General features: G+C 39.6%; 31 non-coding genes across 31 annotated transcripts; all 31 read right to left on the bottom strand.

Annotated features, from left to right (window-relative positions):
- Window positions 1-201: 201 nt before the first annotated feature.
- On the bottom strand, window positions 202-287 carry TRNAR-UCU (transfer RNA arginine (anticodon UCU)). The gene is given in 2 exon segments: window positions 202-237; window positions 251-287. It is a non-coding gene; the product is annotated as a tRNA-Arg (tRNA).
- A 463-nt stretch (window positions 288-750) lies between these two features.
- TRNAR-UCU (transfer RNA arginine (anticodon UCU)) lies at window positions 751-836 on the bottom strand. Its single transcript is given in 2 exon segments — window positions 751-786; window positions 800-836. It is a non-coding gene; the product is annotated as a tRNA-Arg (tRNA).
- A 657-nt stretch (window positions 837-1493) lies between these two features.
- Window positions 1494-1579, bottom strand: TRNAR-UCU (transfer RNA arginine (anticodon UCU)). Its single transcript is given in 2 exon segments — window positions 1494-1529; window positions 1543-1579. It is a non-coding gene; the product is annotated as a tRNA-Arg (tRNA).
- A 657-nt stretch (window positions 1580-2236) lies between these two features.
- TRNAR-UCU (transfer RNA arginine (anticodon UCU)) lies at window positions 2237-2322 on the bottom strand. The gene is given in 2 exon segments: window positions 2237-2272; window positions 2286-2322. It is a non-coding gene; the product is annotated as a tRNA-Arg (tRNA).
- Window positions 2323-2977: 655 nt separating this feature from the next.
- TRNAR-UCU (transfer RNA arginine (anticodon UCU)) lies at window positions 2978-3063 on the bottom strand. Its single transcript is given in 2 exon segments — window positions 2978-3013; window positions 3027-3063. It is a non-coding gene; the product is annotated as a tRNA-Arg (tRNA).
- Window positions 3064-4415: 1352 nt separating this feature from the next.
- TRNAR-UCU (transfer RNA arginine (anticodon UCU)) lies at window positions 4416-4501 on the bottom strand. Its single transcript is given in 2 exon segments — window positions 4416-4451; window positions 4465-4501. It is a non-coding gene; the product is annotated as a tRNA-Arg (tRNA).
- A 657-nt stretch (window positions 4502-5158) lies between these two features.
- Window positions 5159-5244, bottom strand: TRNAR-UCU (transfer RNA arginine (anticodon UCU)). Its single transcript is given in 2 exon segments — window positions 5159-5194; window positions 5208-5244. It is a non-coding gene; the product is annotated as a tRNA-Arg (tRNA).
- Window positions 5245-5901: 657 nt separating this feature from the next.
- On the bottom strand, window positions 5902-5987 carry TRNAR-UCU (transfer RNA arginine (anticodon UCU)). Its single transcript is given in 2 exon segments — window positions 5902-5937; window positions 5951-5987. It is a non-coding gene; the product is annotated as a tRNA-Arg (tRNA).
- Window positions 5988-6644: 657 nt separating this feature from the next.
- On the bottom strand, window positions 6645-6730 carry TRNAR-UCU (transfer RNA arginine (anticodon UCU)). The gene is given in 2 exon segments: window positions 6645-6680; window positions 6694-6730. It is a non-coding gene; the product is annotated as a tRNA-Arg (tRNA).
- A 472-nt stretch (window positions 6731-7202) lies between these two features.
- TRNAR-UCU (transfer RNA arginine (anticodon UCU)) lies at window positions 7203-7473 on the bottom strand. Its single transcript has 2 exons — window positions 7437-7473; window positions 7203-7238 (listed from the first exon to the last, which is right to left on the bottom strand). It is a non-coding gene; the product is annotated as a tRNA-Arg (tRNA).
- Window positions 7474-7945: 472 nt separating this feature from the next.
- On the bottom strand, window positions 7946-8216 carry TRNAR-UCU (transfer RNA arginine (anticodon UCU)). The gene is made up of 2 exons: window positions 8180-8216; window positions 7946-7981 (listed from the first exon to the last, which is right to left on the bottom strand). It is a non-coding gene; the product is annotated as a tRNA-Arg (tRNA).
- A 668-nt stretch (window positions 8217-8884) lies between these two features.
- Window positions 8885-8970, bottom strand: TRNAR-UCU (transfer RNA arginine (anticodon UCU)). Its single transcript is given in 2 exon segments — window positions 8885-8920; window positions 8934-8970. It is a non-coding gene; the product is annotated as a tRNA-Arg (tRNA).
- A 657-nt stretch (window positions 8971-9627) lies between these two features.
- Window positions 9628-9713, bottom strand: TRNAR-UCU (transfer RNA arginine (anticodon UCU)). The gene is given in 2 exon segments: window positions 9628-9663; window positions 9677-9713. It is a non-coding gene; the product is annotated as a tRNA-Arg (tRNA).
- A 473-nt stretch (window positions 9714-10186) lies between these two features.
- TRNAR-UCU (transfer RNA arginine (anticodon UCU)) lies at window positions 10187-10457 on the bottom strand. The gene is made up of 2 exons: window positions 10421-10457; window positions 10187-10222 (listed from the first exon to the last, which is right to left on the bottom strand). It is a non-coding gene; the product is annotated as a tRNA-Arg (tRNA).
- Window positions 10458-11598: 1141 nt separating this feature from the next.
- Window positions 11599-11684, bottom strand: TRNAR-UCU (transfer RNA arginine (anticodon UCU)). Its single transcript is given in 2 exon segments — window positions 11599-11634; window positions 11648-11684. It is a non-coding gene; the product is annotated as a tRNA-Arg (tRNA).
- A 1349-nt stretch (window positions 11685-13033) lies between these two features.
- Window positions 13034-13119, bottom strand: TRNAR-UCU (transfer RNA arginine (anticodon UCU)). Its single transcript is given in 2 exon segments — window positions 13034-13069; window positions 13083-13119. It is a non-coding gene; the product is annotated as a tRNA-Arg (tRNA).
- A 657-nt stretch (window positions 13120-13776) lies between these two features.
- TRNAR-UCU (transfer RNA arginine (anticodon UCU)) lies at window positions 13777-13862 on the bottom strand. Its single transcript is given in 2 exon segments — window positions 13777-13812; window positions 13826-13862. It is a non-coding gene; the product is annotated as a tRNA-Arg (tRNA).
- Window positions 13863-14519: 657 nt separating this feature from the next.
- TRNAR-UCU (transfer RNA arginine (anticodon UCU)) lies at window positions 14520-14605 on the bottom strand. The gene is given in 2 exon segments: window positions 14520-14555; window positions 14569-14605. It is a non-coding gene; the product is annotated as a tRNA-Arg (tRNA).
- Window positions 14606-14963: 358 nt separating this feature from the next.
- On the bottom strand, window positions 14964-15049 carry TRNAR-UCU (transfer RNA arginine (anticodon UCU)). Its single transcript is given in 2 exon segments — window positions 14964-14999; window positions 15013-15049. It is a non-coding gene; the product is annotated as a tRNA-Arg (tRNA).
- A 1352-nt stretch (window positions 15050-16401) lies between these two features.
- On the bottom strand, window positions 16402-16487 carry TRNAR-UCU (transfer RNA arginine (anticodon UCU)). The gene is given in 2 exon segments: window positions 16402-16437; window positions 16451-16487. It is a non-coding gene; the product is annotated as a tRNA-Arg (tRNA).
- A 657-nt stretch (window positions 16488-17144) lies between these two features.
- On the bottom strand, window positions 17145-17230 carry TRNAR-UCU (transfer RNA arginine (anticodon UCU)). Its single transcript is given in 2 exon segments — window positions 17145-17180; window positions 17194-17230. It is a non-coding gene; the product is annotated as a tRNA-Arg (tRNA).
- Window positions 17231-17887: 657 nt separating this feature from the next.
- On the bottom strand, window positions 17888-17973 carry TRNAR-UCU (transfer RNA arginine (anticodon UCU)). Its single transcript is given in 2 exon segments — window positions 17888-17923; window positions 17937-17973. It is a non-coding gene; the product is annotated as a tRNA-Arg (tRNA).
- Window positions 17974-18630: 657 nt separating this feature from the next.
- On the bottom strand, window positions 18631-18716 carry TRNAR-UCU (transfer RNA arginine (anticodon UCU)). Its single transcript is given in 2 exon segments — window positions 18631-18666; window positions 18680-18716. It is a non-coding gene; the product is annotated as a tRNA-Arg (tRNA).
- Window positions 18717-19373: 657 nt separating this feature from the next.
- TRNAR-UCU (transfer RNA arginine (anticodon UCU)) lies at window positions 19374-19459 on the bottom strand. Its single transcript is given in 2 exon segments — window positions 19374-19409; window positions 19423-19459. It is a non-coding gene; the product is annotated as a tRNA-Arg (tRNA).
- A 657-nt stretch (window positions 19460-20116) lies between these two features.
- TRNAR-UCU (transfer RNA arginine (anticodon UCU)) lies at window positions 20117-20202 on the bottom strand. The gene is given in 2 exon segments: window positions 20117-20152; window positions 20166-20202. It is a non-coding gene; the product is annotated as a tRNA-Arg (tRNA).
- Window positions 20203-20857: 655 nt separating this feature from the next.
- Window positions 20858-20943, bottom strand: TRNAR-UCU (transfer RNA arginine (anticodon UCU)). Its single transcript is given in 2 exon segments — window positions 20858-20893; window positions 20907-20943. It is a non-coding gene; the product is annotated as a tRNA-Arg (tRNA).
- A 657-nt stretch (window positions 20944-21600) lies between these two features.
- TRNAR-UCU (transfer RNA arginine (anticodon UCU)) lies at window positions 21601-21686 on the bottom strand. The gene is given in 2 exon segments: window positions 21601-21636; window positions 21650-21686. It is a non-coding gene; the product is annotated as a tRNA-Arg (tRNA).
- A 655-nt stretch (window positions 21687-22341) lies between these two features.
- TRNAR-UCU (transfer RNA arginine (anticodon UCU)) lies at window positions 22342-22427 on the bottom strand. The gene is given in 2 exon segments: window positions 22342-22377; window positions 22391-22427. It is a non-coding gene; the product is annotated as a tRNA-Arg (tRNA).
- A 657-nt stretch (window positions 22428-23084) lies between these two features.
- TRNAR-UCU (transfer RNA arginine (anticodon UCU)) lies at window positions 23085-23170 on the bottom strand. The gene is given in 2 exon segments: window positions 23085-23120; window positions 23134-23170. It is a non-coding gene; the product is annotated as a tRNA-Arg (tRNA).
- A 657-nt stretch (window positions 23171-23827) lies between these two features.
- TRNAR-UCU (transfer RNA arginine (anticodon UCU)) lies at window positions 23828-23913 on the bottom strand. The gene is given in 2 exon segments: window positions 23828-23863; window positions 23877-23913. It is a non-coding gene; the product is annotated as a tRNA-Arg (tRNA).
- Window positions 23914-24570: 657 nt separating this feature from the next.
- Window positions 24571-24656, bottom strand: TRNAR-UCU (transfer RNA arginine (anticodon UCU)). Its single transcript is given in 2 exon segments — window positions 24571-24606; window positions 24620-24656. It is a non-coding gene; the product is annotated as a tRNA-Arg (tRNA).
- Window positions 24657-24982: the final 326 nt, after the last annotated feature.

The raw sequence follows: 24982 nt of genomic DNA on the forward strand, positions 1-24982 counted from the left end.
CATTTGAAACAAAAAAAATCTCTGGTGGAACTCGAACCCACAACCTTTGAATCACTACTCTTCGCCAGGAGTCCAATGAAATGACGATCCTACTGTAAAGGACAGCGTCAGCAGACCTTTGTTACTTCATCAATTTTTTCTTAGCCATTTCATTCTTTTTTGCCTGTTCTAAGGTGGCTTAAGACTTAATGACACAAAACTCGACTCTGGTGGGACTCGAACCCACAACCTTTGAATCACTGCCTCTCACTAGAAGTCCAATGCGCTATCCATTGCGCCACAGAGCCACACGTTCTCATGTTGGATGCAATAAAAGTCTTTCGAAATGTCGACAACACTGGATTTTTCCTCTAGTCCATACTAATATTTAATCCTTACTGAGGTTTTAACTCAAGACCAGTTTTATTTTTATTTTCTTGTCTTCCGAAATATCAACAACACTGGGTTGTTCTACTAGTCCATACTAACAATTAAGCCTTAGTGAGGTTTTAACTGAAGACCAGTGCTCTTAACCCTTAAGCCAAGCATATAGAAAATGATTTTCTGTCACATTTGAAACAAAAAAAATCTCTGGTGGAACTCGAACCCACAACCTTTGAATCACTACTCTTCGCCAGGAGTCCAATGAAATGACAATCCTACTGTACAGGACAGCATTAGCAAACCTTTGTTACTTCATCAGTTTTTCCTTAGCCATTTCATTATTTTTTGCCTGTTCTAAGGAGGCCTAGGACTTAACGACACAAAACACGATTCTGGTGGGACTCGAACCCACAACCTTTGAATCACTGCCTCTCACTAGAAGTCCAATGCGCTATCCATTGCGCCACAGAGCCACACATTCTCATGTTGGATGCAATAAAAGTCTTTCGAAATGTCGACAACACTGGATTTTTCCTCTAGTCCATACTAATATTTAATCCTTAGTGAGGTTTTAACTCAAGACCAGTGCTTTGAACCCTTAACTTTAAAAAAGGACACAGAGCCGTACGTTTTCTAACTGGATACAATTCAAGTCCTCCGAAAGGTCAACAACGCTAAGATGTTCAACTAGTCCATTCTAGTATTTGAGCCCTAGGAAAGTTTTACCTCAAGACCAGTGCTCTGTAGCCTTAACTTTGCAGCCTGATTTTGCCAAGTCTGTTTTAGTTTTATTTTATTGTCTTCCGAAATATCAACAACACTGGGTTGTTCTACTAGTCCATACTAACAATTAAGCCTTAGTGAGGTTTTAACTGAAGACCAGTGCTCTTAACCCTTAAGCCAAGCATATAGAAAATGATTTTCTGTCACATTTGAAACAAAAAAAAGCTCTGGTGGGACTCAAACCCACAACCTTTGAATCACTACTCTTCGCCAGGAGTCCAATGAAATGACAATCCTACTGTACAGGACAGCATTTGCAAACCTTTGTTACTTCATCAGTTTTTCCTTGGCCATTTCATTATTTTTTGCCTGTTCTAAGGAGGCCTAGGACTTAACGACACAAAACACAACTCTGGTGGGACTCGAACCCACAACCTTTGAATCACTGCCTCTCACTAGAAGTCCAATGCGCTATCCATTGCGCCACAGAGCCACACTTTCTCATGTTGGATGCAATAAAAGTCTTTCGAAATGTCGACAACACTGGATTTTTCCTCTAGTCCATACTAATATTTAATCCTTAGTGAGGTTTTAACTCAAGACCAGTGCTTTGAACCCTTAACTTTAAAAAAGGACACAGAGCCATACGTTTTCTAAGTGGATACAATTCAAGTCCTCTGAAAGGTCAACAACGCTAAGATGTTCAACTAGTCCATTCTAGTATTTGAGCCCTAGGAAAGTTTTACCTCAAGACCAGTGCTCTGTAGCCTTAACTTTGTAGCCTGATTTTGCCAAGTCTGTTTTAGTTTTATTTTCTTGTCTTCCGAAATATCAACAACACTGGGTTGTTCTACTAGTCCATACTAACAATTAAGCCTTAGTGAGGTTTTAACTGAAGACCAGTGCTCTTAACCCTTAAGCCAAGCATATAGAAAATGATTTTCTGTCACATTTGAAACAAAAAAAATCTCTGGTGGAACTCGAACCCACAACCTTTGAATCACTACTCTTCGCCAGGAGTCCAATGAAATGACAATCCTACTGTACAGGACAGCATTAGCAAACCTTTGTTACTTCATCAGTTTTTCCTTAGCCATTTCATTATTTTTTGCCTGTTCTAAGGAGGCCTAGGACTTAACGACACAAAACACGACTCTGGTGGGACTCGAACCCACAACCTTTGAATCACTGCCTCTCACTAGAAGTCCAATGCGCTATCCATTGCGCCACAGAGCCACACGTTCTCATGTTGGATGCAATAAAAGTCTTTCGAAATGTCGACAACACTGGATTTTTCCTCTAGTCCATACTAATATTTAATCCTTAGTGAGGTTTTAACTCAAGACCAGTGCTTTGAACCCTTAACTTTAAAAAAGGACACAGAGCCGTACGTTTTCTAACTGGATACAATTCAAGTCCTCCGAAAGGTCAACAACGCTAAGATGTTCTACTAGTCCATTCTAGTATTTGAGCCCTAGGAAAGTTTTACCTCAAGACCAGTGCTCTGTAGCCTTAACTTTGTAGCCTGATTTTGCCAAGTCTGTTTTAGTTTTATTTTATTGTCTTACGAAATATCAACAACACTGGGTTGTTCTACTAGTCCATACTAACAATTAAGCCTTAGTGAGGTTTTAACAGAAGACCAGTGCTCTTAACCCTTAAGAAGAGCATACAGAAAATGATTTTCTTTACATTTGAAAAAAAAAAATCTCTGGTGGGACTCAAACCCACAACCTTTGAATCACTACTCTTCGCCAGGAGTCCAATGAAATGACAATCCTACTGTACAGGACAGCATTTGCAAACCTTTGTTACTTCATCAGTTTTTCCTTAGCCATTTCATTATTTTTTGCCTGTTCTAAGGAGGCCTAGGACTTAACGACACAAAACACGACTCTGGTGGGACTCGAACCCACAACCTTTGAATAACTGCCTCTCACTAGAAGTCCAATGCGCTATCCATTGCGCCACAGAGCCACATGTTCTCATGTTGGATGCAATAAAAGTCTTTCGAAATGTCGACAACACTGGATTTTTCCTCTAGTCCATACTAATATTTAATCCTTACTGAGGTTTTAACTCAAGACCAGTGCTTTGAACCCTTAACTTTAAAAAAGGACACAGAGCCATACGTTTTCTAACTGGATACAATTCAAGTCCTCTGAAAGGTCAACAACGCTAAGATGTTCAACTAGTCCATTCTAGTATTTGAGCCCTAGGAAAGTTTTACCTCAAGACCAGTGCTCTGTAGCCTTAACTTTGTAGCCTGATTTTGCCAAGTCTGTTTTAGTTTTATTTTCTTGTCTTCCCAAATATCAACAACACTGGGTTGTTCTACTAGTCCATACTAACAATTAAGCCTTAGTGAGGTTTTAACTGAAGACCAGTGCTCTTAACCCTTAAGCCAAGCATATAGAAAATGATTTTCTGTCACATTTGAAACAAACAAAATCTCTGGTGGAACTCAAACCCACAACCTTTGAATCACTACTCTTCGCCAGGAGTCCAATGAAATGACGATCCTACTGTAAAGAACAGCATCAGCAGACCTTTGTTACTTCATTAATTTTTCCTTAGCCATTTCATTCTTTTTTGCCTGTTCTAAGGTGGCTTAAGACTTAATGACACAAAACTCAACTCTGGTGGGACTCGAACCCACAAGGCTACAGAGCACTGGTTCTCATGTTGGATGCAATAAAAGTCTTTCGAAATGTCGACAACACTGGATTTTTCCTCTAGTCCATACTAATATTTAATCCTTAGTGAGGTTTTAACTCAAGACCAGTGCTTTGAACCCTTAACTTTAAAAAAGGACACAGAGCCGTACGTTTTCTAACTGGATACAATTCAAGTCCTCCGAAAGGTCAACAACGCTAAGATGTTCTACTAGTCCATTCTAGTATTTGAGCCCTAGGAAAGTTTTACCTCAAGACCAGTGCTCTGTAGCCTTAACTTTGTAGCCTGATTTTGCCAAGTCTGTTTTAGTTTTATTTTATTGTCTTCCCAAATATCAACAACACTGGGTTGTTCTACTAGTCCATACTAACAATTAAGTCTTAGTGAGGTTTTAACTGAAGACCAGTGCTCTTAACCCTTAAGCCAAGCATATAGAAAATGATTTTCTGTCACATTTGAAACAAAAAAAAGCTCTGGTGGGACTCGAACCCACAACCTTTGAATCACTACTCTTCGCCAGGAGTCCAATGAAATGACAATCCTACTGTACAGGACAGCATTTGCAAACCTTTGTTACTTCATCAATTTTTCCTTAGCCATTTCATTATTTTTTGCCTGTTCTAAGGAGGCCTAGGACTTAACGACACAAAACAAGACTCTGGTGGGACTCGAACCCACAACCTTTGAATCACTGCCTCTCACTAGAAGTCCAATGCGCTATCCATTGCGCCACAGAGCCACACCTTCTCATGTTGGATGCAATAAAAGTCTTTCGAAATGTCGACAACACTGGATTTTTCCTCTAGTCCATACTAATATTTAATCCTTACTGAGGTTTTAACTCAAGACCAGTGCTTTGAACCCTTAACTTTAAAAAAGGACACAGAGCCGTACGTTTTGTAACTGGATACAATTCAAGTCCTCCGAAAGGTCAACAACGCTAAGATGTTCTACTAGTCCATTCTAGTATTTGAGCCCTAGGAAAGTTTTACCTCAAGACCAGTGCTCTGTAGCCTTAACTTTGTAGCCTGATTTTGCCAAGTCTGTTTTAGTTTTATTTTATTGTCTTCCGAAATATCAACAACACTGGGTTGTTCTACTAGTCCATACTAACAATTAAGCCTTAGTGAGGTTTTAACTGAAGACCAGTGCTCTTAACCCTTAAGCCAAGCATATAGAAAATGATTTTCTGTCACATTTGAAACAAAAAAAATCTCTGGTGGAACTCGAACCCACAACCTTTGAATCACTACTCTTCGCCAGGAGTTCAATGAAATGACAATCTTACTGTACAGGACAGCATTAGCAGACCTTTGTTACTTCATCAATTTTTCCTTAGCCATTTCATTATTTTTTGCCTGTTCTAAGGAGGCCTAGGACTTAACGACACAAAACACGACTCTGGTGGGACTCGAACCCACAACCTTTGAATCACTGCCTCTCACTAGAAGTCCAATGCGCTATCCATTGCGCCACAGAGCCACACGTTCTCATGTTGGATGCAATAAAAGTCTTTCGAAATGTCGACAACACTGGATTTTTCCTCTAGTCCATACTAATATTTAATCCTTAGTGAGGTTTTAACTCAAGACCAGTGCTTTGAACCCTTAACTTTAAAAAAGGACACAGAGCCGTACGTTTTCTAACTGGATACAATTCAAGTCCTCCGAAAGGTCAACAACGCTAAGATGTTCAACTAGTCCATTCTAGTATTTGAGCCCTAGGAAAGTTTTACCTCAAGACCAGTGCTCTGTAGCCTTAACTTTGCAGCCTGATTTTGCCAAGTCTGTTTTAGTTTTATTTTATTGTCTTCCGAAATATCAACAACACTGGGTTGTTCTACTAGTCCATACTAACAATTAAGCCTTAGTGAGGTTTTAACTGAAGACCAGTACTCTTAACCCTTAAGCCAAGCATATAGAAAATGATTTTCTGTCACATTTGAAACAAAAAAAAGCTCTGGTGGGACTCAAACCCACAACCTTTGAATCACTACTCTTCGCCAGGAGTCCAATGAAATGACAATCCTACTGTACAGGACAGCATTTGCAAACCTTTGTTACTTCATCAGTTTTTCCTTGGCCATTTCATTATTTTTTGCCTGTTCTAAGGAGGCCTAGGACTTAACGACACAAAACACAACTCTGGTGGGACTCGAACCCACAACCTTTGAATCACTGCCTCTCACTAGAAGTCCAATGCGCTATCCATTGCGCTACAGAGCCACACCTTCTCATGTTGGATGCAATAAAAGTCTTTCGAAATGTCGACAACACTGGATTTTTCCTCTAGTCCATACTAATATTTAATCCTTAGTGAGGTTTTAACTCAAGACCAGTGCTTTGAACCCTTAACTTTAAAAAAGGACACAGAGCCATACGTTTTCTAAGTGGATACAATTCAAGTCCTCTGAAAGGTCAACAACGCTAAGATGTTCAACTAGTCCATTCTAGTATTTGAGCCCTAGGAAAGTTTTACCTCAAGACCAGTGCTCTGTAGCCTTAACTTTGTAGCCTGATTTTGCCAAGTCTGTTTTAGTTTTATTTTCTTGTCTTCCGAAATATCAACAACACTGGGTTGTTCTACTAGTCCATACTAACAATTAAGCCTTAGTGAGGTTTTAACTGAAGACCAGTGCTCTTAACCCTTAAGCCAAGCATATAGAAAATGAATTTCTGTCACATTTGAAACAAAAAAAATCTCTGGTGGAACTCGAACCCACAACCTTTGAATCACTACTCTTCGCCAGGAGTCCAATGAAATGACAATCCTACTGTACAGGACAGCATTAGCAAACCTTTGTTACTTCATCAGTTTTTCCTTAGCCATTTCATTATTTTTTGCCTGTTCTAAGGAGGCCTAGGACTTAACGACACAAAACACGACTCTGGTGGGACTCGAACCCACAACCTTTGAATAACTGCCTCTCACTAGAAGTCCAATGCGCTATCCATTGCGCCACAGAGCCACACGTTCTCATGTTGGATGCAATAAAAGTCTTTCGAAATGTCGACAACACTGGATTTTTCCTCTAGTCCATACTAATATTTAATCCTTAGTGAGGTTTTAACTCAAGACCAGTGCTTTGAACCCTTAACTTTAAAAAAGGACACAGAGCCGTACGTTTTCTAACTGGATACAATTCAAGTCCTCCGAAAGGTCAACAACGCTAAGATGTTCTACTAGTCCATTCTAGTATTTGAGCCCTAGGAAAGTTTTACCTCAAGACCAGTGCTCTGTAGCCTTAACTTTGTAGCCTGATTTTGCCAAGTCTGTTTTAGTTTTATTTTATTGTCTTCCGAAATATCAACAACACTGGGTTGTTCTACTAGTCCATACTAACAATTAAGCCTTAGTGAGGTTTTAACTGAAGACCAGTGCTCTTAACCCTTAAGCCAAGCATATAGAAAATGATTTTCTGTCACATTTGAAACAAAAAAAAACTCTGGTGGGACTCGAACCCACAACCTTTGAATCACTACTCTTCGCCAGGAGTCCAATGAAATGACAATCCTACTGTACAGGACGGCATTAGCAAACCTTTGTTACTTCATCAGTTTTTCCTTAGCCATTTCATTATTTTTTGCCTCTTCTAAGGAGGCCTAGGACTTAACGACACAAAACACGACTCTGGTGGGACTCTGACCCACAACCTTTGAATCACTGCCTCTCACTAGAAGTCCAATGCGCTATCCATTGCGCCACAGAGCCACACGTTCTCATGTTGGATGCAATAAAAGTCTTTCGAAATGTCGACAACACTGGATTTTTCCTCTAGTCCATACTAATATTTAATCCTTAGTGAGGTTTTAACTCAAGACCAGTGCTTTGAACCCTTAACTTTAAAAAAGGACACAGAGCCGTACGTTTTCTAACTGGATACAATTCAAGTCCTCCGAAAGGTCAACAACGCTAAGATGTTCTACTAGTCCATTCTAGTATTTGAGCCCTAGGAAAGTTTTACCTCAAGACCAGTGCTCTGTAGCCTTAACTTTGTAGCCTGATTTTGCCAAGTCTGTTTTAGTTTTATTTTCTTGTCTTCCGAAATATCAACAAGACTGGGTTGTTCTACTAGTCCATACTAACAATTAAGCCTTAGTGAGGTTTTAACTGAAGACCAGTGCTCTTAACCCTTAAGCCAAGCATATAGAAAATGATTTTCTGTCACATTTGAAACAAAAAAAAACTCTGGTGGGACTCGAACCCACAACCTTTGAATCACTACTCTTCGCCAGGAGTCCAATGAAATGACAATCCTACTGTACAGGACGGCATTAGCAAACCTTTGTTACTTCATCAGTTTTTCCTTAGCCATTTCATTATTTTTTGCCTCTTCTAAGGAGGCCTAGGACTTAACGACACAAAACACGACTCTGGTGGGACTCTGACCCACAACCTTTGAATCACTGCCTCTCACTAGAAGTCCAATGCGCTATCCATTGCGCCACAGAGCCACACGTTCTCATGTTGGATGCAATAAAAGTCTTTCGAAATGTCGACAACACTGGATTTTTCCTCTAGTCCATACTAATATTTAATCCTTAGTGAGGTTTTAACTCAAGACCAGTACTTTGAACCCTTAACTTTAAAAAAGGACACAGAGCCATACGTTTTCTAAGTGGATACAATTCAAGTCCTCTGAAAGGTCAACAACGCTAAGATGTTCAACTAGTCCATTCTAGTATTTGAGCCCTAGGAAAGTTTTACCTCAAGACCAGTGCTCTGTAGCCTTAACTTTGTAGCCTGATTTTGCCAAGTCTGTTTTAGTTTTATTTTATTGTCTTCCGAAATATCAACAACACTGGGTTGTTCTACTAGTCCATACTAACAATTAAGCCTTAGTGAGGTTTTAACTGAAGACCAGTGCTCTTAACCCTTAAGCCAAGCATATAGAAAATGATTTTCTGTCACATTTGAAACAAAAAAAAACTCTGGTGGGACTCGAACCCACAACCTTTGAATCACTACTCTTCGCCAGGAGTCCAATGAAATGACAATCCTACTGTACAGGACGGCATTAGCAAACCTTTGTTACTTCATCAGTTTTTCCTTAGCCATTTCATTATTTTTTGCCTCTTCTAAGGAGGCCTAGGACTTAACGACACAAAACACGACTCTGGTGGGACTCTGGTGGGACTCGAACCCACAACCTTTGAATCACTGCCTCTCACTAGAAGTCCAATGCGCTATCCATTGCGCCACAGAGCCACACGTTCTCATGTTGGATGCAATAAAAGTCTTTCGAAATGTCGACAACACTGGATTTTTCCTCTAGTCCATACTAATATTTAATCCTTAGTGAGGTTTTAACTCAAGACCAGTACTTTGAACCCTTAACTTTAAAAAAGGACACAGAGCCATACGTTTTCTAAGTGGATACAATTCAAGTCCTCTGAAAGGTCAACAACGCTAAGATGTTCAACTAGTCCATTCTAGTATTTGAGCCCTAGGAAAGTTTTACCTCAAGACCAGTGCTCTGTAGCCTTAACTTTGTAGCCTGATTTTGCCAAGTCTGTTTTAGTTTTATTTTCTTGTCTTCCGAAATATCAACAACACTGGGTTGTTCTACTAGTCCATACTAACAATTAAGCCTTAGTGAGGTTTTAACTGAAGACCAGTGCTCTTAACCCTTAAGCCAAGCATATAGAAAATGATTTTCTGTCACATTTGAAACAAAAAAAATCTCTGGTGGAACTCGAACCCACAACCTTTGAATCACTACTCTTCGCCAGGAGTCCAATGAAATGACGATCCTACTGTAAAGGACAGCGTCAGCAGACCTTTGTTACTTCATCAATTTTTCCTTAGCCATTTCATTATTTTTTGCCTGTTCTAAGGAGGCCTAGGACTTAACGACACAAAACACGACTCTGGTGGGACTCGATTCCACAACCTTTGAATCACTGCCTCTCACTAGAAGTCCAATGCGCTATCCATTGCGCCACAGAGCCACACCTTCTCATGTTGGATGCAATAAAAGTCTTTCGAAATGTCGACAACACTGGATTTTTCCTCTAGTCCATACTAATATTTAATCCTTAGTGAGGTTTTAACTCAAGACCAGTGCTTTGAACCCTTAACTTTAAAAAAGGACACAGAGCCGTACGTTTTCTAACTGGATACAATTCAAGTCCTCCGAAAGGTCAACAACGCTAAGATGTTCTACTAGTCCATTCTAGTATTTGAGCCCTAGGAAAGTTTTACCTCAAGACCAGTGCTCTGTAGCCTTAACTTTGTAGCCTGATTTTGCCAAGTCTGTTTTAGTTTTATTTTATTGTCTTCCGAAATATCAACAACACTGGGTTGTTCTACTAGTCCATACTAACAATTAAGCCTTAGTGAGGTTTTAACTGAAGACCAGTGCTCTTAACCCTTAAGCCAAGCATATAGAAAATGATTTTCTGTCACATTTGAAACAAAAAAAAAGCTCTGGTGGGACTCGAACCCACAACCTTTGAATCACTACTCTTCGCCAGGAGTCCAATGAAATGACAATCCTACTGTACAGGACAGCATTTGCAAACCTTTGTTACTTCATCAGTTTTTCCTTAGCCATTTCATTATTTTTTGCCTGTTCTAAGGAGGCCTAGGACTTAACGACACAAAACACGAGTCTGGTGGGACTTGAACCCACAACCTTTGAATCACTGCCTCTCACTAGAAGTCCAATGCGCTATCCATTGCGCCACAGAGCCACACCTTCTCATGTTGGATGCAATAAAAGTCTTTCGAAATGTCGACAACACTGGATTTTTCCTCTAGTCCATACTAATATTTAATCCTTAGTGAGGTTTTAACTCAAGACCAGTGCTTTGAACCCTTAACTTTAAAAAAGGACACAGAGCCATACGTTTTCTAATGGATACAATTCAAGTCCTCTGAAAGGTCAACAACGCTAAGATGTTCAACTAGTCCATTCTAGTATTTGAGCCCTAGGAAAGTTTTACCTCAAGACCAGTGCTCTGTAGCCTTAACTTTGTAGCCTGATTTTGCCAAGTCTGTTTTATTTTTATTTTCTTGTCTTCCGAAATATCAACAACACTGGGTTGTTCTACTAGTCCATACTAACAATTAAGCCTTAGTGAGGTTTTAACTGAAGACCAGTGCTCTTAACCCACAACCTTTGAATCACTGCCTCTCACTAGAAGTCCAATGCGCTATCCATTGCGCCACAGAGCCACACGTTCTCATGTTGGATGCAATAAAAGTCTTTCGAAATGTCGACAACACTGGATTTTTCCTCTAGTCCATACTAATATTTAATCCTTAGTGAGGTTTTAACTCAAGACCAGTGCTTTGAACCCTTAACTTTAAAAAAGGACACAGAGCCATACGTTTTCTAACTGGATACAATTCAAGTCCTCTGAAAGGTCAACAACGCTAAGATGTTCAACTAGTCCATTCTAGTATTTGAGCCCTAGGAAAGTTTTACCTCAAGACCAGTGCTCTGTAGCCTTAACTTTGTAGCCTGATTTTGCCAAGTCTGTTTTAGTTTTATTTTCTTGTCTTCCGAAATATCAACAAGACTGGGTTGTTCTACTAGTCCATACTAACAATTAAGCCTTAGTGAGGTTTTAACTGAAGACCAGTGCTCTTAACCCTTAAGCCAAGCATATAGAAAATGATTTTCTGTCACATTTGAAACAAAAAAAATCTGTGGTGGAACTCGAACCCACAACCTTTGAATCACTACTCTTCGCCAGGAGTCCAATGAAATGACGATCCTACTGTAAAGGACAGCATCAGCAGACCTTTGTTACTTCATCAATTTTCCCTTAGCCATTTCATTCTTTTTTGCCTGTTCTAAGGTGGCTTAAGACTTAATGATACAAAACTCGACTCTGGTGGGACTCGAACCCACAACCTTTGAATCACTGCCTCTCACTAGAAGTCCAATGCGCTATCCATTGCGCCACAGAGCCACACGTTCTCATGTTGGATGCAATAAAAGTTTATCGAAATGTCGACAACACTGGATTTTTCCTCTAGGCCATTCTAATATTTAATCCTTAGTGAGGTTTTAACTCAAGACCAGTGCTTTGAACCCTTAACTTTAAAAAAAGACACAGAGCCATACGTTTTCTAACTGGATACAATTCAAGTCCTCTGAAAGGTCAACAACGCTAAGATGTTCAACTAGTCCATTCTAGTATTTGAGCCCTAGGAAAGTTTTACCTCAAGACCAGTGCTCTGTAGCCTTAACTTTGTAGCCTGGTTTTGCCAAGTCTTTTTTATTTTTATTTTCTTGTCTTCCGAAATATCAACAACACTGGGTTGTTCTACTAGTCCATACTAATAATTAAGCCTTAGTGAGGTTTTAATAGAAGACCAGTGCTCTTAACCCTTAAGAAGAGCATACAGAAAATGATTTTCTTTACATTTGAAAAAAAAAATCTCTGGTGGAACTCGAACCCACAACCTTTGAATCACTACTCTTCGCCAGGAGTCCAATGAAATGACGATCCTACTGTAAAGGACAGCATCAGCAGACCTTTGTTACTTCATTAATTTTTCCTTAGCCATTTCATTCTTTTTTGCCTGTTCTAAGGTGGCTTAAGACTTAATGACACAAAACTCAACTCTGGTGGGACTCGAACCCACAAGGCTACAGAGCACTGGTTCTCATGTTGGATGCAATAAAAGTCTTTCGAAATGTCGACAACACTGGATTTTTCCTCTAGTCCATACTAATATTTAATCCTTAGTGAGGTTTTAACTCAAGACCAGTGCTTTGAACCCTTAACTTTAAAAAAGGACACAGAGCCGTACGTTTTCTAACTGGATACAATTCAAGTCCTCCGAAAGGTCAACAACGCTAAGATGTTCTACTAGTCCATTCTAGTATTTGAGCCCTAGGAAAGTTTTACCTCAAGACCAGTGCTCTGTAGCCTTAACTTTGTAGCCTGATTTTGCCAAGTCTGTTTTAGTTTTATTTTATTGTCTTCCCAAATATCAACAACACTGGGTTGTTCTACTAGTCCATACTAACAATTAAGTCTTAGTGAGGTTTTAACTGAAGACCAGTGCTCTTAACCCTTAAGCCAAGCATATAGAAAATGATTTTCTGTCACATTTGAAACAAAAAAAAGCTCTGGTGGGACTCGAACCCACAACCTTTGAATCACTACTCTTCGCCAGGAGTCCAATGAAATGACAATCCTACTGTACAGGACAGCATTTGCAAACCTTTGTTACTTCATCAATTTTTCCTTAGCCATTTCATTATTTTTTGCCTGTTCTAAGGAGGCCTAGGACTTAACGACACAAAACAAGACTCTGGTGGGACTCGAACCCACAACCTTTGAATCACTGCCTCTCACTAGAAGTCCAATGCGCTATCCATTGCGCCACAGAGCCACACCTTCTCATGTTGGATGCAATAAAAGTCTTTCGAAATGTCGACAACACTGGATTTTTCCTCTAGTCCATACTAATATTTAATCCTTACTGAGGTTTTAACTCAAGACCAGTGCTTTGAACCCTTAACTTTAAAAAAGGACACAGAGCTGTACGTTTTCTAACTGGATACAATTCAAGTCCTCCGAAAGGTCAACAACGCTAAGATGTTCTACTAGTCCATTCTAGTATTTGAGCCCTAGGAAAGTTTTACCTCAAGACCAGTGCTCTGTAGCCTTAACTTTGTAGCCTGATTTTGCCAAGTCTGTTTTAGTTTTATTTTATTGTCTTCCGAAATATCAACAACACTGGGTTGTTCTACTAGTCCATACTAACAATTAAGCCTTAGTGAGGTTTTAACTGAAGACCAGTGCTCTTAACCCTTAAGCCAAGCATATAGAAAATTATTTTCTGTCACATTTGAAACAAAAAAAATCTCTGGTGGAACTCGAACCCACAACCTTTGAATCACTACTCTTCGCCAGGAGTCCAATGAAATGACAATCCTACTGTACAGGACAGCATTAGCAAACCTTTGTTACTTCATCAGTTTTTCCTTAGCCATTTCATTATTTTTTGCCTGTTCTAAGGAGGCCTAGGACTTAACGACACAAAACACGACTCTGGTGGGACTCGAACCCACAACCTTTGAATCACTGCCTCTCACTAGAAGTCCAATGCGCTATCCATTGCGCCACAGAGCCACACGTTCTCATGTTGGATGCAATAAAAGTCTTTCGAAATGTCGACAACACTGGATTTTTCCTCTAGTCCATACTAATATTTAATCCTTACTGAGGTTTTAACTCAAGACCAGTGCTTTGAACCCTTAACTTTAAAAAAGGACACAGAGCCATACGTTTTCTAACTGGATACAATTCAAGTCCTCTGAAAGGTCAACAACGCTAAGATGTTCAACTAGTCCATTCTAGTATTTGAGCCCTAGGAAAGTTTTACCTCAAGACCAGTGCTCTGTAGCCTTAACTTTGTAGCCTGATTTTGCCAAGTTTGTTTTAGTTTTATTTTCTTGTCTTCCCAAATATCAACAACACTGGGTTGTTCTACTAGTCCATACTAACAATTAAGCCTTAGTGAGGTTTTAACTGAAGACCAGTGCTCTTAACCCTTAAGCCAAGCATATAGAAAATGATTTTCTGTCACATTTGAAACAAAAAAAATCTCTGGTGGAACTCAAACCCACAACCTTTGAATCACTACTCTTCGCCAGGAGTCCAATGAAATGACGATCCTACTGTAAAGGACAGCATCAGCAGACCTTTGTTACTTCATCAATTTTTCCTTAGCCATTTCATTCTTTTTTGCCTGTTCTAAGGTGGCTTAAGACTTAATGACACAAAACTCAACTCTGGTGGGACTCGAACCCACAACCTTTGAATCACTGCCTCTCACTAGAAGTCCAATGCGCTATCCATTGCGCCACAGAGCCACACGTTCGCATGTTGGATGCAATAAAAGTCTTTCGAAATGTCGACAACACTGGATTTTTCCTCTAGTCCATACTAATATTTAAGCCTTAGTGAGGTTTTAACAGAAGACCAGTGCTCTTAACCCTTAAGAAGAGCATACAGAAAATGATTTTCTTTACATTTGAAAAAAAAAAATCTCTGGTGGGACTCAAACCCACAACCTTTGAATCACTACTCTTCGCCAGGAGTCCAATGAAATGACAATCCTACTGTACAGGACAGCATTTGCAAACCTTTGTTACTTCATCAGTTTTTCCTTAGCCATTTCATTATTTTTTGCCTGTTCTAAGGAGGCCTAGGACTTAACGACACAAAACACGACTCTGGTGGGACTCGAACCCACAACCTTTGAATCACTGCCTCTCACTAGAAGTCCAATGCGCTATCCATTGCGCCACAGAGCCACATGTTCTCATGTTGGATGCAATAAAAGTCTTTCGAAATGTCGACAACACTGGATTTTTCCTCTAGTCCATACTAATATTTAATCCTTACTGAGGTTTTAACTCAAGACCAGTGCTTTGAACCCTTAACTTTAAAAAAGGACACAGAGCCATACGTTTTCTAACTGGATACAATTCAAGTCCTCTGAAAGGTCAACAACGCTAAGATGTTCAACTAGTCCATTCTAGTATTTGAGCCCTAGGAAAGTTTTACCTCAAGACCAGTGCTCTGTAGCCTTAACTTTGTAGCCTGATTTTGCCAAGTCTGTTTTAGTTTTATTTTCTTGTCTTCCCAAATATCAACAACACTGGGTTGTTCTACTAGTCCATACTAACAATTAAGCCTTAGTGAGGTTTTAACTGAAGACCAGTGCTCTTAACCCTTAAGCCAAGCATATAGAAAATGATTTTCTGTCACATTTGAAACAAAAAAAATCTCTGGTGGAACTCAAACCCACAACCTTTGAATCACTACTCTTCGCCAGGAGTCCAATGAAATGACGATCCTACTGTAAAGGACAGCATCAGCAGACCTTTGTTACTTCATTAATTTTTCCTTAGCCATTTCATTCTTTTTTGCCTGTTCTAAGGTGGCTTAAGACTTAATGACACAAAACTCAACTCTGGTGGGACTCGAACCCACAAGGCTACAGAGCACTGGTTCTCATGTTGGATGCAATAAAAGTCTTTCGAAATGTCGACAACACTGGATTTTTCCTCTAGTCCATACTAATATTTAATCCTTAGTGAGGTTTTAACTCAAGACCAGTGCTTTGAACCCTTAACTTTAAAAAAGGACACAGAGCCGTACGTTTTCTAACTGGATACAATTCAAGTCCTCCGAAAGGTCAACAACGCTAAGATGTTCTACTAGTCCATTCTAGTATTTGAGCCCTAGGAAAGTTTTACCTCAAGACCAGTGCTCTGTAGCCTTAACTTTGTAGCCTGATTTTGCCAAGTCTGTTTTATTTTTATTTTATTGTCTTCCCAAATATCAACAACACTGGGTTGTTCTACTAGTCCATACTAACAATTAAGTCTTAGTGAGGTTTTAACTGAAGACCAGTGCTCTTAACCCTTAAGCCAAGCATATAGAAAATGATTTTCTGTCACATTTGAAACAAAAAAAAGCTCTGGTGGGACTCGAACCCACAACCTTTGAATCACTACTCTTCGCCAGGAGTCCAATGAAATGACAATCCTACTGTACAGGACAGCATTTGCAAACCTTTGTTACTTCATCAATTTTTCCTTAGCCATTTCATTATTTTTTGCCTGTTCTAAGGAGGCCTAGGACTTAACGACACAAAACAAGACTCTGGTGGGACTCGAACCCACAACCTTTGAATCACTGCCTCTCACTAGAAGTCCAATGCGCTATCCATTGCGCCACAGAGCCACACCTTCTCATGTTGGATGCAATAAAAGTCTTTCGAAATGTCGACAACACTGGATTTTTCCTCTAGTCCATACTAATATTTAATCCTTACTGAGGTTTTAACTCAAGACCAGTGCTTTGAACCCTTAACTTTAAAAAAGGACACAGAGCCGTACGTTTTGTAACTGGATACAATTCAAGTCCTCCGAAAGGTCAACAACGCTAAGATGTTCTACTAGTCCATTCTAGTATTTGAGCCCTAGGAAAGTTTTACCTCAAGACCAGTGCTCTGTAGCCTTAACTTTGTAGCCTGATTTTGCCAAGTCTGTTTTAGTTTTATTTTATTGTCTTCCGAAATATCAACAACACTGGGTTGTTCTACTAGTCCATAATAACAATTAAGCCTTAGTGAGGTTTTAACTGAAGACCAGTGCTCTTAACCCTTAAGCCAAGCATATAGAAAATGATTTTCTGTCACATTTGAAACAAAAACAATCTCTGGTGGAACTCGAACCCACAACCTTTGAATCACTACTCTTCGCCAGGAGTCCAATAAAATGACAATCTTACTGTACAGGACAGCATTAGCAAACCTTTGTTACTTCATCAGTTTTTCCTTAGCCATTTCATTATTTTTTGCCTGTTCTAAGGAGGCCTAGGACTTAACGACACAAAACACGACTCTGGTGGGACTCGAACCCACAACCTTTGAATCACTGCCTCTCACTAGAAGTCCAATGCGCTATCCATTGCGCCACAGAGCCACACGTTCTCATGTTGGATGCAATAAAAGTCTTTCGAAATGTCGACAACACTGGATTTTTCCTCTAGTCCATACTAATATTTAATCCTTACTGAGGTTTTAACTCAAGACCAGTGCTTTGAACCCTTAACTTTAAAAAAGGACACAGAGCCGTACGTTTTCTAACTGGATACAATTCAAGTCCTCCGAAAGGTCAACAACGCTAAGATGTTCAACTAGTCCATTCTAGTATTTGAGCCCTAGGAAAGTTTTACCTCAAGACCAGTGCTCTGTAGCCTTAACTTTGCAGCCTGATTTTGCCAAGTCTGTTTTAGTTTTATTTTATTGTCTTCCGAAATATCAACAACACTGGGTTGTTCTACTAGTCCATACTAACAATTAAGCCTTAGTGAGGTTTTAACTGAAGACCAGTACTCTTAACCCTTAAGCCAAGCATATAGAAAATGATTTTCTGTCACATTTGAAACAAAAAAAAGCTCTGGTGGGACTGAAACCCACAACCTTTGAATCACTACTCTTCGCCAGGAGTCCAATGAAATGACAATCCTACTGTACAGGACAGCATTTGCAAACCTTTGTTACTTCATCAGTTTTTCCTTGGCCATTTCATTATTTTTTGCCTGTTCTAAGGAGGCCTAGGACTTAACGACACAAAACACAACTCTGGTGGGACTCGAACCCACAACCTTTGAATCACTGCCTCTCACTAGAAGTCCAATGCGCTATCCATTGCGCTACAGAGCCACACCTTCTCATGTTGGATGCAATAAAAGTCTTTCGAAATGTCGACAACACTGGATTTTTCCTCTAGTCCATACTAATATTTAATCCTTAGTGAGGTTTTAACTCAAGACCAGTGCTTTGAACCCTTAACTTTAAAAAAGGACACAGAGCCATACGTTTTCTAAGTGGATACAATTCAAGTCCTCTGAAAGGTCAACAACGCTAAGATGTTCAACTAGTCCATTCTAGTATTTGAGCCCTAGGAAAGTTTTACCTCAAGACCAGTGCTCTGTAGCCTTAACTTTGTAGCCTGATTTTGCCAAGTCTGTTTTAGTTTTATTTTCTTGTCTTCCGAAATATCAACAACACTGGGTTGTTCTACTAGTCCATACTAACAATTAAGCCTTAGTGAGGTTTTAACTGAAGACCAGTGCTCTTAACCCTTAAGACAAGCATATAGAAAATGAATTTCTGTCACATTTGAAACAAAAAAAATCTCTGGTGGAACTCGAACCCACAACCTTTGAATCACTACTCTTCGCCAGGAGTCCAATGAAATGACAATCCTACTGTACAGGACAGCATTAGCAAACCTTTGTTACTTCATCAGTTTTTCCTTAGCCATTTCATTATTTTTTGCCTGTTCTAAGGAGGCCTAGGACTTAACGACACAAAACACGACTCTGGTGGGACTCGAACCCACAACCTTTGAATAACTGCCTCTCACTAGAAGTCCAATGCGCTATCCATTGCGCCACAGAGCCACACGTTCTCATGTTGGATGCAATAAAAGTCTTTCGAAATGTCGACAACACTGGATTTTTCCTCTAGTCCATACTAATATTTAATCCTTAGTGAGGTTTTAACTCAAGACCAGTGCTTTGAACCCTTAACTTTAAAAAAGGACACAGAGCCGTACGTTTTCTAACTGGATACAATTCAAGTCCTCCGAAAGGTCAACAACGCTAAGATGTTCTACTAGTCCATTCTAGTATTTGAGCCCTAGGAAAGTTTTACCTCAAGACCAGTGCTCTGTAGCCTTAACTTTGTAGCCTGATTTTGCCAAGTCTGTTTTAGTTTTATTTTATTGTCTTCCGAAATATCAACAACACTGGGTTGTTCTACTAGTCCATACTAACAATTAAGCCTTAGTGAGGTTTTAACTGAAGACCAGTGCTCTTAACCCTTAAGCCAAGCATATAGAAAATGATTTTCTGTCACATTTGAAACAAAAAAAAACTCTGGTGGGACTCGATCCCACAACCTTTGAATCACTACTCTTCGCCAGGAGTCCAATGAAATGACAATCCTACTGTACAGGACGGCATTAGCAAACCTTTGTTACTTCATCAGTTTTTCCTTAGCCATTTCATTATTTTTTGCCTCTTCTAAGGAGGCCTAGGACTTAACGACACAAAACACGACTCTGGTGGGACTCGAACCAACAACCTTTGAATCACTGCCTCTCACTAGAAGTCCAATGCGCTATCCATTGCGCCACAGAGCCACACGTTCTCATGTTGGATGCAATAAAAGTCTTTCGAAATGTCGACAACACTGGATTTTTCCTCTAGTCCATACTAATATTTAATCCTTAGTGAGGTTTTAACTCAAGACCAGTGCTTTGAACCCTTAACTTTAAAAAAGGACACAGAGCCATACGTTTTCTAACTGGATACAATTCAAGTCCTCTGAAAGGTCAACAACGCTAAGATGTTCAACTAGTCCATTCTAGTATTTGAGCCCTAGGAAAGTTTTACCTCAAGACCAGTGCTCTGTAGCCTTAACTTTGTAGCCTGATTTTGCCAAGTCTGTTTTAGTTTTATTTTCTTGTCTTCCAAAATATCAACAACACTGGGTTGTTCTACTAGTCCATACTAACAATTAAGCCTTAGTGAGGTTTTAACTGAAGACCAGTGCTCTTAACCCTTAAGCCAAGCATATAGAAAATGATTTTCTGTCACATTTGAAACAAAAAAAATCTCTGGTGGAACTCGAACCCACAACCTTTGAATCACTACTCTTCGCCAGGAGTCCAATGAAATGACGATCCTACTGTAAAGGACAGCATCAGCAGACCTTTGTTACTTCATCAATTTTTCCTTAGCCATTTCATTATTTTTTGCCTGTTCTAAGGTGGCTTAAGACTTAATGATACAAAACTCGACTCTGGTGGGACTCGAACCCACAACCTTTGAATCACTGCCTCTCACTAGAAGACCAATGCGCTATCCATTGCGCCACAGAGCCACACGTTCTCATGTTGGATGCAATAAAAGTTTATCGAAATGTCGACAACACTGGATTTTTCCTCTAGGCCATTCTAATATTTAATCCTTAGTGAGGTTTTAACTCAAGACCAGTGCTTTGAACCCTTAACTTTAAAAAAAGACACAGAGCCATAAGTTTTCTAACTGGATACAATTCAAGTCCTCTGAAAGGTCAACAACGCTAAGATGTTCAACTAGTCCATTCTAGTATTTGAGCCCTAGGAAAGTTTTACCTCAAGACCAGTGCTCTGTAGCCTTAACTTTGTAGCCTGGTTTTGCCAAGTCTTTTTTATTTTTATTTTCTTGTCTTCCGAAATATCAACAACACTGGGTTGTTCTACTAGTCCATACTAATAATTAAGCCTTAGTGAGGTTTTAACAGAAGACCAGTGCTCTTAACCCTTAAGAAGAGCATACAGAAAATGATTTTCTTTACATTTGAAAAAAAAAAATCTCTGGTGGGACTCAAACCCACAACCTTTGAATCACTACTCTTCGCCAGGAGTCCAATGAAATGACAATCCTACTGTACAGGACAGCATTTGCAAACCTTTGTTACTTCATCAGTTTTTCCTTAGCCATTTCATTATTTTTTGCCTGTTCTAAGGAGGCCTAGGACTTAACGACACAAAACACGACTCTGGTGGGACTCGAACCCACAACCTTTGAATCACTGCCTCTCACTAGAAGTCCAATGCGCTATCCATTGCGCCACAGAGCCACATGTTCTCATGTTGGATGCAATAAAAGTCTTTCGAAATGTCGACAACACTGGATTTTTCCTCTAGTCCATACTAATATTTAATCCTTAGTGAGGTTTTAACTCAAGACCAGTGCTTTGAACCCTTAACTTTAAAAAAGGACACAGAGCCATACGTTTTCTAACTGGATACAATTCAAGTCCTCTGAAAGGTCAACAACGCTAAGATGTTCAACTAGTCCATTCTAGTATTTGAGCCCTAGGAAAGTTTTACCTCAAGACCAGTGCTCTGTAGCCTTAACTTTGTAGCCTGATTTTGCCAAGTCTGTTTTAGTTTTATTTTCTGGTCTTCCGAAATATCAACAACACTGGGTTGTTCTACTAGTCCATACTAACAATTAAGCCTTAGTGAGGTTTTAACTGAAGACCAGTGCTCTTAACCCTTAAGCCAAGCATATAGAAAATGATTTTCTGTCACATTTGAAACAAAAAAAATCTCTGGTGGAACTCAAACCCACAACCTTTGAATCACTACTCTTCGCCAGGAGTCCAATGAAATGACGATCCTACTGTAAAGGACAGCATCAGCAGACCTTTGTTACTTCATTAATTTTTCCTTAGCCATTTCATTCTTTTTTGCCTGTTCTAAGGTGGCTTAAGACTTAATGACACAAAACTCAACTCTGGTGGGACTCGAACCCACAACCTTTGAATCACTGCCTCTCACTAGAAGTCCAATGCGCTATCCATTGCGCCACAGAGCCACACGTTCTCATGTTGGATGCAATAAAAGTTTATCGAAATGTCGACAACACTGGATTTTTCCTCTAGGCCATTCTAATATTTAATCCTTAGTGAGGTTTTAACTCAAGACCAGTGCTTTGAACCCTTAACTTTAAAAAAAGACACAGAGCCATACGTTTTCTAACTGGATACAATTCAAGTCCTCTGAAAGGTCAACAACGCTAAGATGTTCAACTAGTCCATTCTAGTATTTGAGCCCTAGGAAAGTTTTACCTCAAGACCAGTGCTCTGTAGCCTTAACTTTGTAGCCTGGTTTTGCCAAGTCTTTTTTATTTTAATTTTCTTGTCTTCCGAAATATCAACAACACTGGGTTGTTCTACTAGTCCATACTAATAATTAAGCCTTAGTGAGGTTTTAACAGAAGACCAGTGCTCTTAACCCTTAAGAAGAGCATACAGAAAATGATTTTCTTTACATTTGAAAAAAAAAAATCTCTGGTGGGACTCAAACCCACAACCTTTGAATCACTACTCTTCGCCAGGAGTCCAATGAAATGACAATCCTACTGTACAGGACAGCATTTGCAAACCTTTGTTACTTCAGCAGTTTTTCCTTAGCCATTTCATTATTTTTTGCCTGTTCTAAGGAGGCCTAGGACTTAACGACACAAAACACGACTCTGGTGGGACTCGAACCCACAACCTTTGAATCACTGCCTCTCACTAGAAGTCCAATGCGCTATCCATTGCGCCACAGAGCCACATGTTCTCATGTTGGATGCAATAAAAGTCTTCCGAAATGTCGACAACACTGGATTTTTCCTCTAGTCCATACTAATATTTAATCCTTACTGAGGTTTTAACTCAAGACCAATGCTTTGAACCCTTAACTTTAAAAAAGGACACAGAGCCATACGTTTTCTAACTGGATACAATTCAAGTCCTCTGAAAGGTCAACAACGCTAAGATGTTCAACTAGTCCATTCTAGTATTTGAGCCCTAGGAAAGTTTTACCTCAAGACCAGTGCTCTGTAGCCTTAACTTTGTAGCCTGATTTTGCCAAGTCTGTTTTAGTTTTATTTTCTTGTCTTCCGAAATATCAACAACACTGGGTTGTTCTACTAGTCCATACTAATAATTAAGCCTTAGTGAGGTTTTAACTGAAGACCAGTGCTCTTAACCCTTAAGCCAAGCATATAGAAAATGATTTTCTGTCACATTTGAAACAAAAAAATTCTCTGGTGGGACTCGAACCCACAACCTTTGAATCACTACTCTTCGCCAGGAGTCCAATGAAATGACAATCCTACTGTACAGGACAGCATTAGCAAACCTTTGTTACTTCATCAGTTTTTCCTTAGCCATTTCATAATTTTTTGCCTTTTTTAAGGAGGCCTTGGACTTAACGACTGAAAACTCGACTCTGGTGGGACTCGAACCCACAACCTTTGAATCGCTGAATCTCACTAGAAGTCCAATGCGCTATCCATTGCGCCACAGAGCCACGCGTTCTCATGTTGGATGCAATAAAAGTCTTTCGAAATGTCGACAACACTGGATTTTTCCTCTAGTCCATACTAATATTTAATCCTTAGTGAGGTTTTAACTCAAGACCAGTGCTTTGAACCCTTAACTTTAAAAAAGGACACAGAGCCATACGTTTTCTAACTGGATACAATTCAAGTCCTCTGAAAGGTCAACAACGCTAAGATGTTCAACTAGTCCATTCTAGTATTTGAGCCCTAGGAAAGTTTTACCTCAAGACCAGTGCTCTGTAGCCTTAACTTTGTAGCCTGATTTTGCCAAGTCTGTTTTAGTTTTATTTTCTTGTCTTCCGAAATATCAACAACACTGGGTTGTTCTACTAGTCCATACTAATAATTAAGCCTTAGTGAGGTTTTAACTGAAGACCAGTGCTCTTAACCCTTAAGCCAAGCATATAGAAAATGATTTTCTGTCACATTTGAAACAAAAAAGTTCTCTGGTGGGACTCGAACCCACAACCTTTGAATCACTACTCTTCGCCAGGAGTCCAATGAAATGACAATCCTACTGTACAGGACAGCATTAGCAAACCTTTGTTACTTCATCAGTTTTTCCTTAGCCATTTCATAATTTTTTGCCTGTTTTAAGGAGGCCTTGGACTTAACGACTGAAAACTCGACTCTGGTGGGACTCGAACCCACAACCTTTGAATCGCTGAATCTCACTAGAAGTCCAATGCGCTATCCATTGCGCCACAGAGCCACACGTTCTCATGTTGGATGCAATAAAAGTCTTTCGAAATGTCGACAACACTGGATTTTTCCTCTAGTCCATACTAATATTTAATCCTTAGTGAGGTTTTAACTCAAGACCAGTGCTTTGAACCCTTAACTTTAAAAAAGGACACAGAGCCATACGTTTTCTAACTGGATACAATTCAAGTCCTCTGAAAGGTCAACAACGCTAAGATGTTCAACTAGTCCATTCTAGTATTTGAGCCCTAGGAAAGTTTTACCTCAAGACCAGTGCTCTGTAGCCTTAACTTTGTAGCCTGATTTTGCCAAGTCTGTTTTAGTTTTATTTTCTTGTCTTCCGAAATATCAACAACACTGGGTTGTTCTACTAGTCCATACTAATAATTAAGCCTTAGTGAGGTTTTAACTGAAGACCAGTGCTCTTAACCCTTAAGCCAAGCATATAGAAAATGATTTTCTGTCACATTTGAAACAAAAAAGTTCTCTGGTGGGACTCGAACCCACAACCTTTGAATCACTACTCTTCGCCAGGAGTCCAATGAAATGACATTCCTACTGTACAGGACAGCATTAGCAAACCTTTGTTACTTCATCAGTTTTTCCTTAGCCATTTCATAATTTTTTGCCTGTTTTAAGGAGGCCTTGGACTTAACGACACAAAACTCGACTCTGGTGGGACTCGAACCCACAACCTTTCGATCGCTGAATCTCACTAGAAGTCCAATGCGCTATCCATTGCGCTACAGAGCCACACGTTCTCATGTTGGATGCAATAAAAGTCTTTCGAAATGTCGACAACACTGGATTTTTCCTCTAGTCCATACTAATATTTAATCCTTAGTGAGGTTTTAACTCAAGACAAGTGCTTTGAACCCTTAACTTTAAAAAAGGACACAGAGCCATACGTTTTCTAACTGGATACAATTCAAGTCCTCTGAAAGGTCAACAACGCTAAGATGTTCAACTAGTCCATTCTAGTATTTGAGCCCTAGGAAAGTTTTACCTCAAGACCAGTGCTCTGTAGCCTTAACTTTGTAGCATGATTTTGCCAAGTCTGTTTTAGTTTTATTTTCTTG

The sequence above is a fragment of the Hyla sarda genome, chromosome 3 (assembly GCF_029499605.1).
Source record: "Hyla sarda isolate aHylSar1 chromosome 3, aHylSar1.hap1, whole genome shotgun sequence".
NCBI lineage: Eukaryota > Metazoa > Chordata > Amphibia > Anura > Hylidae > Hyla > Hyla sarda.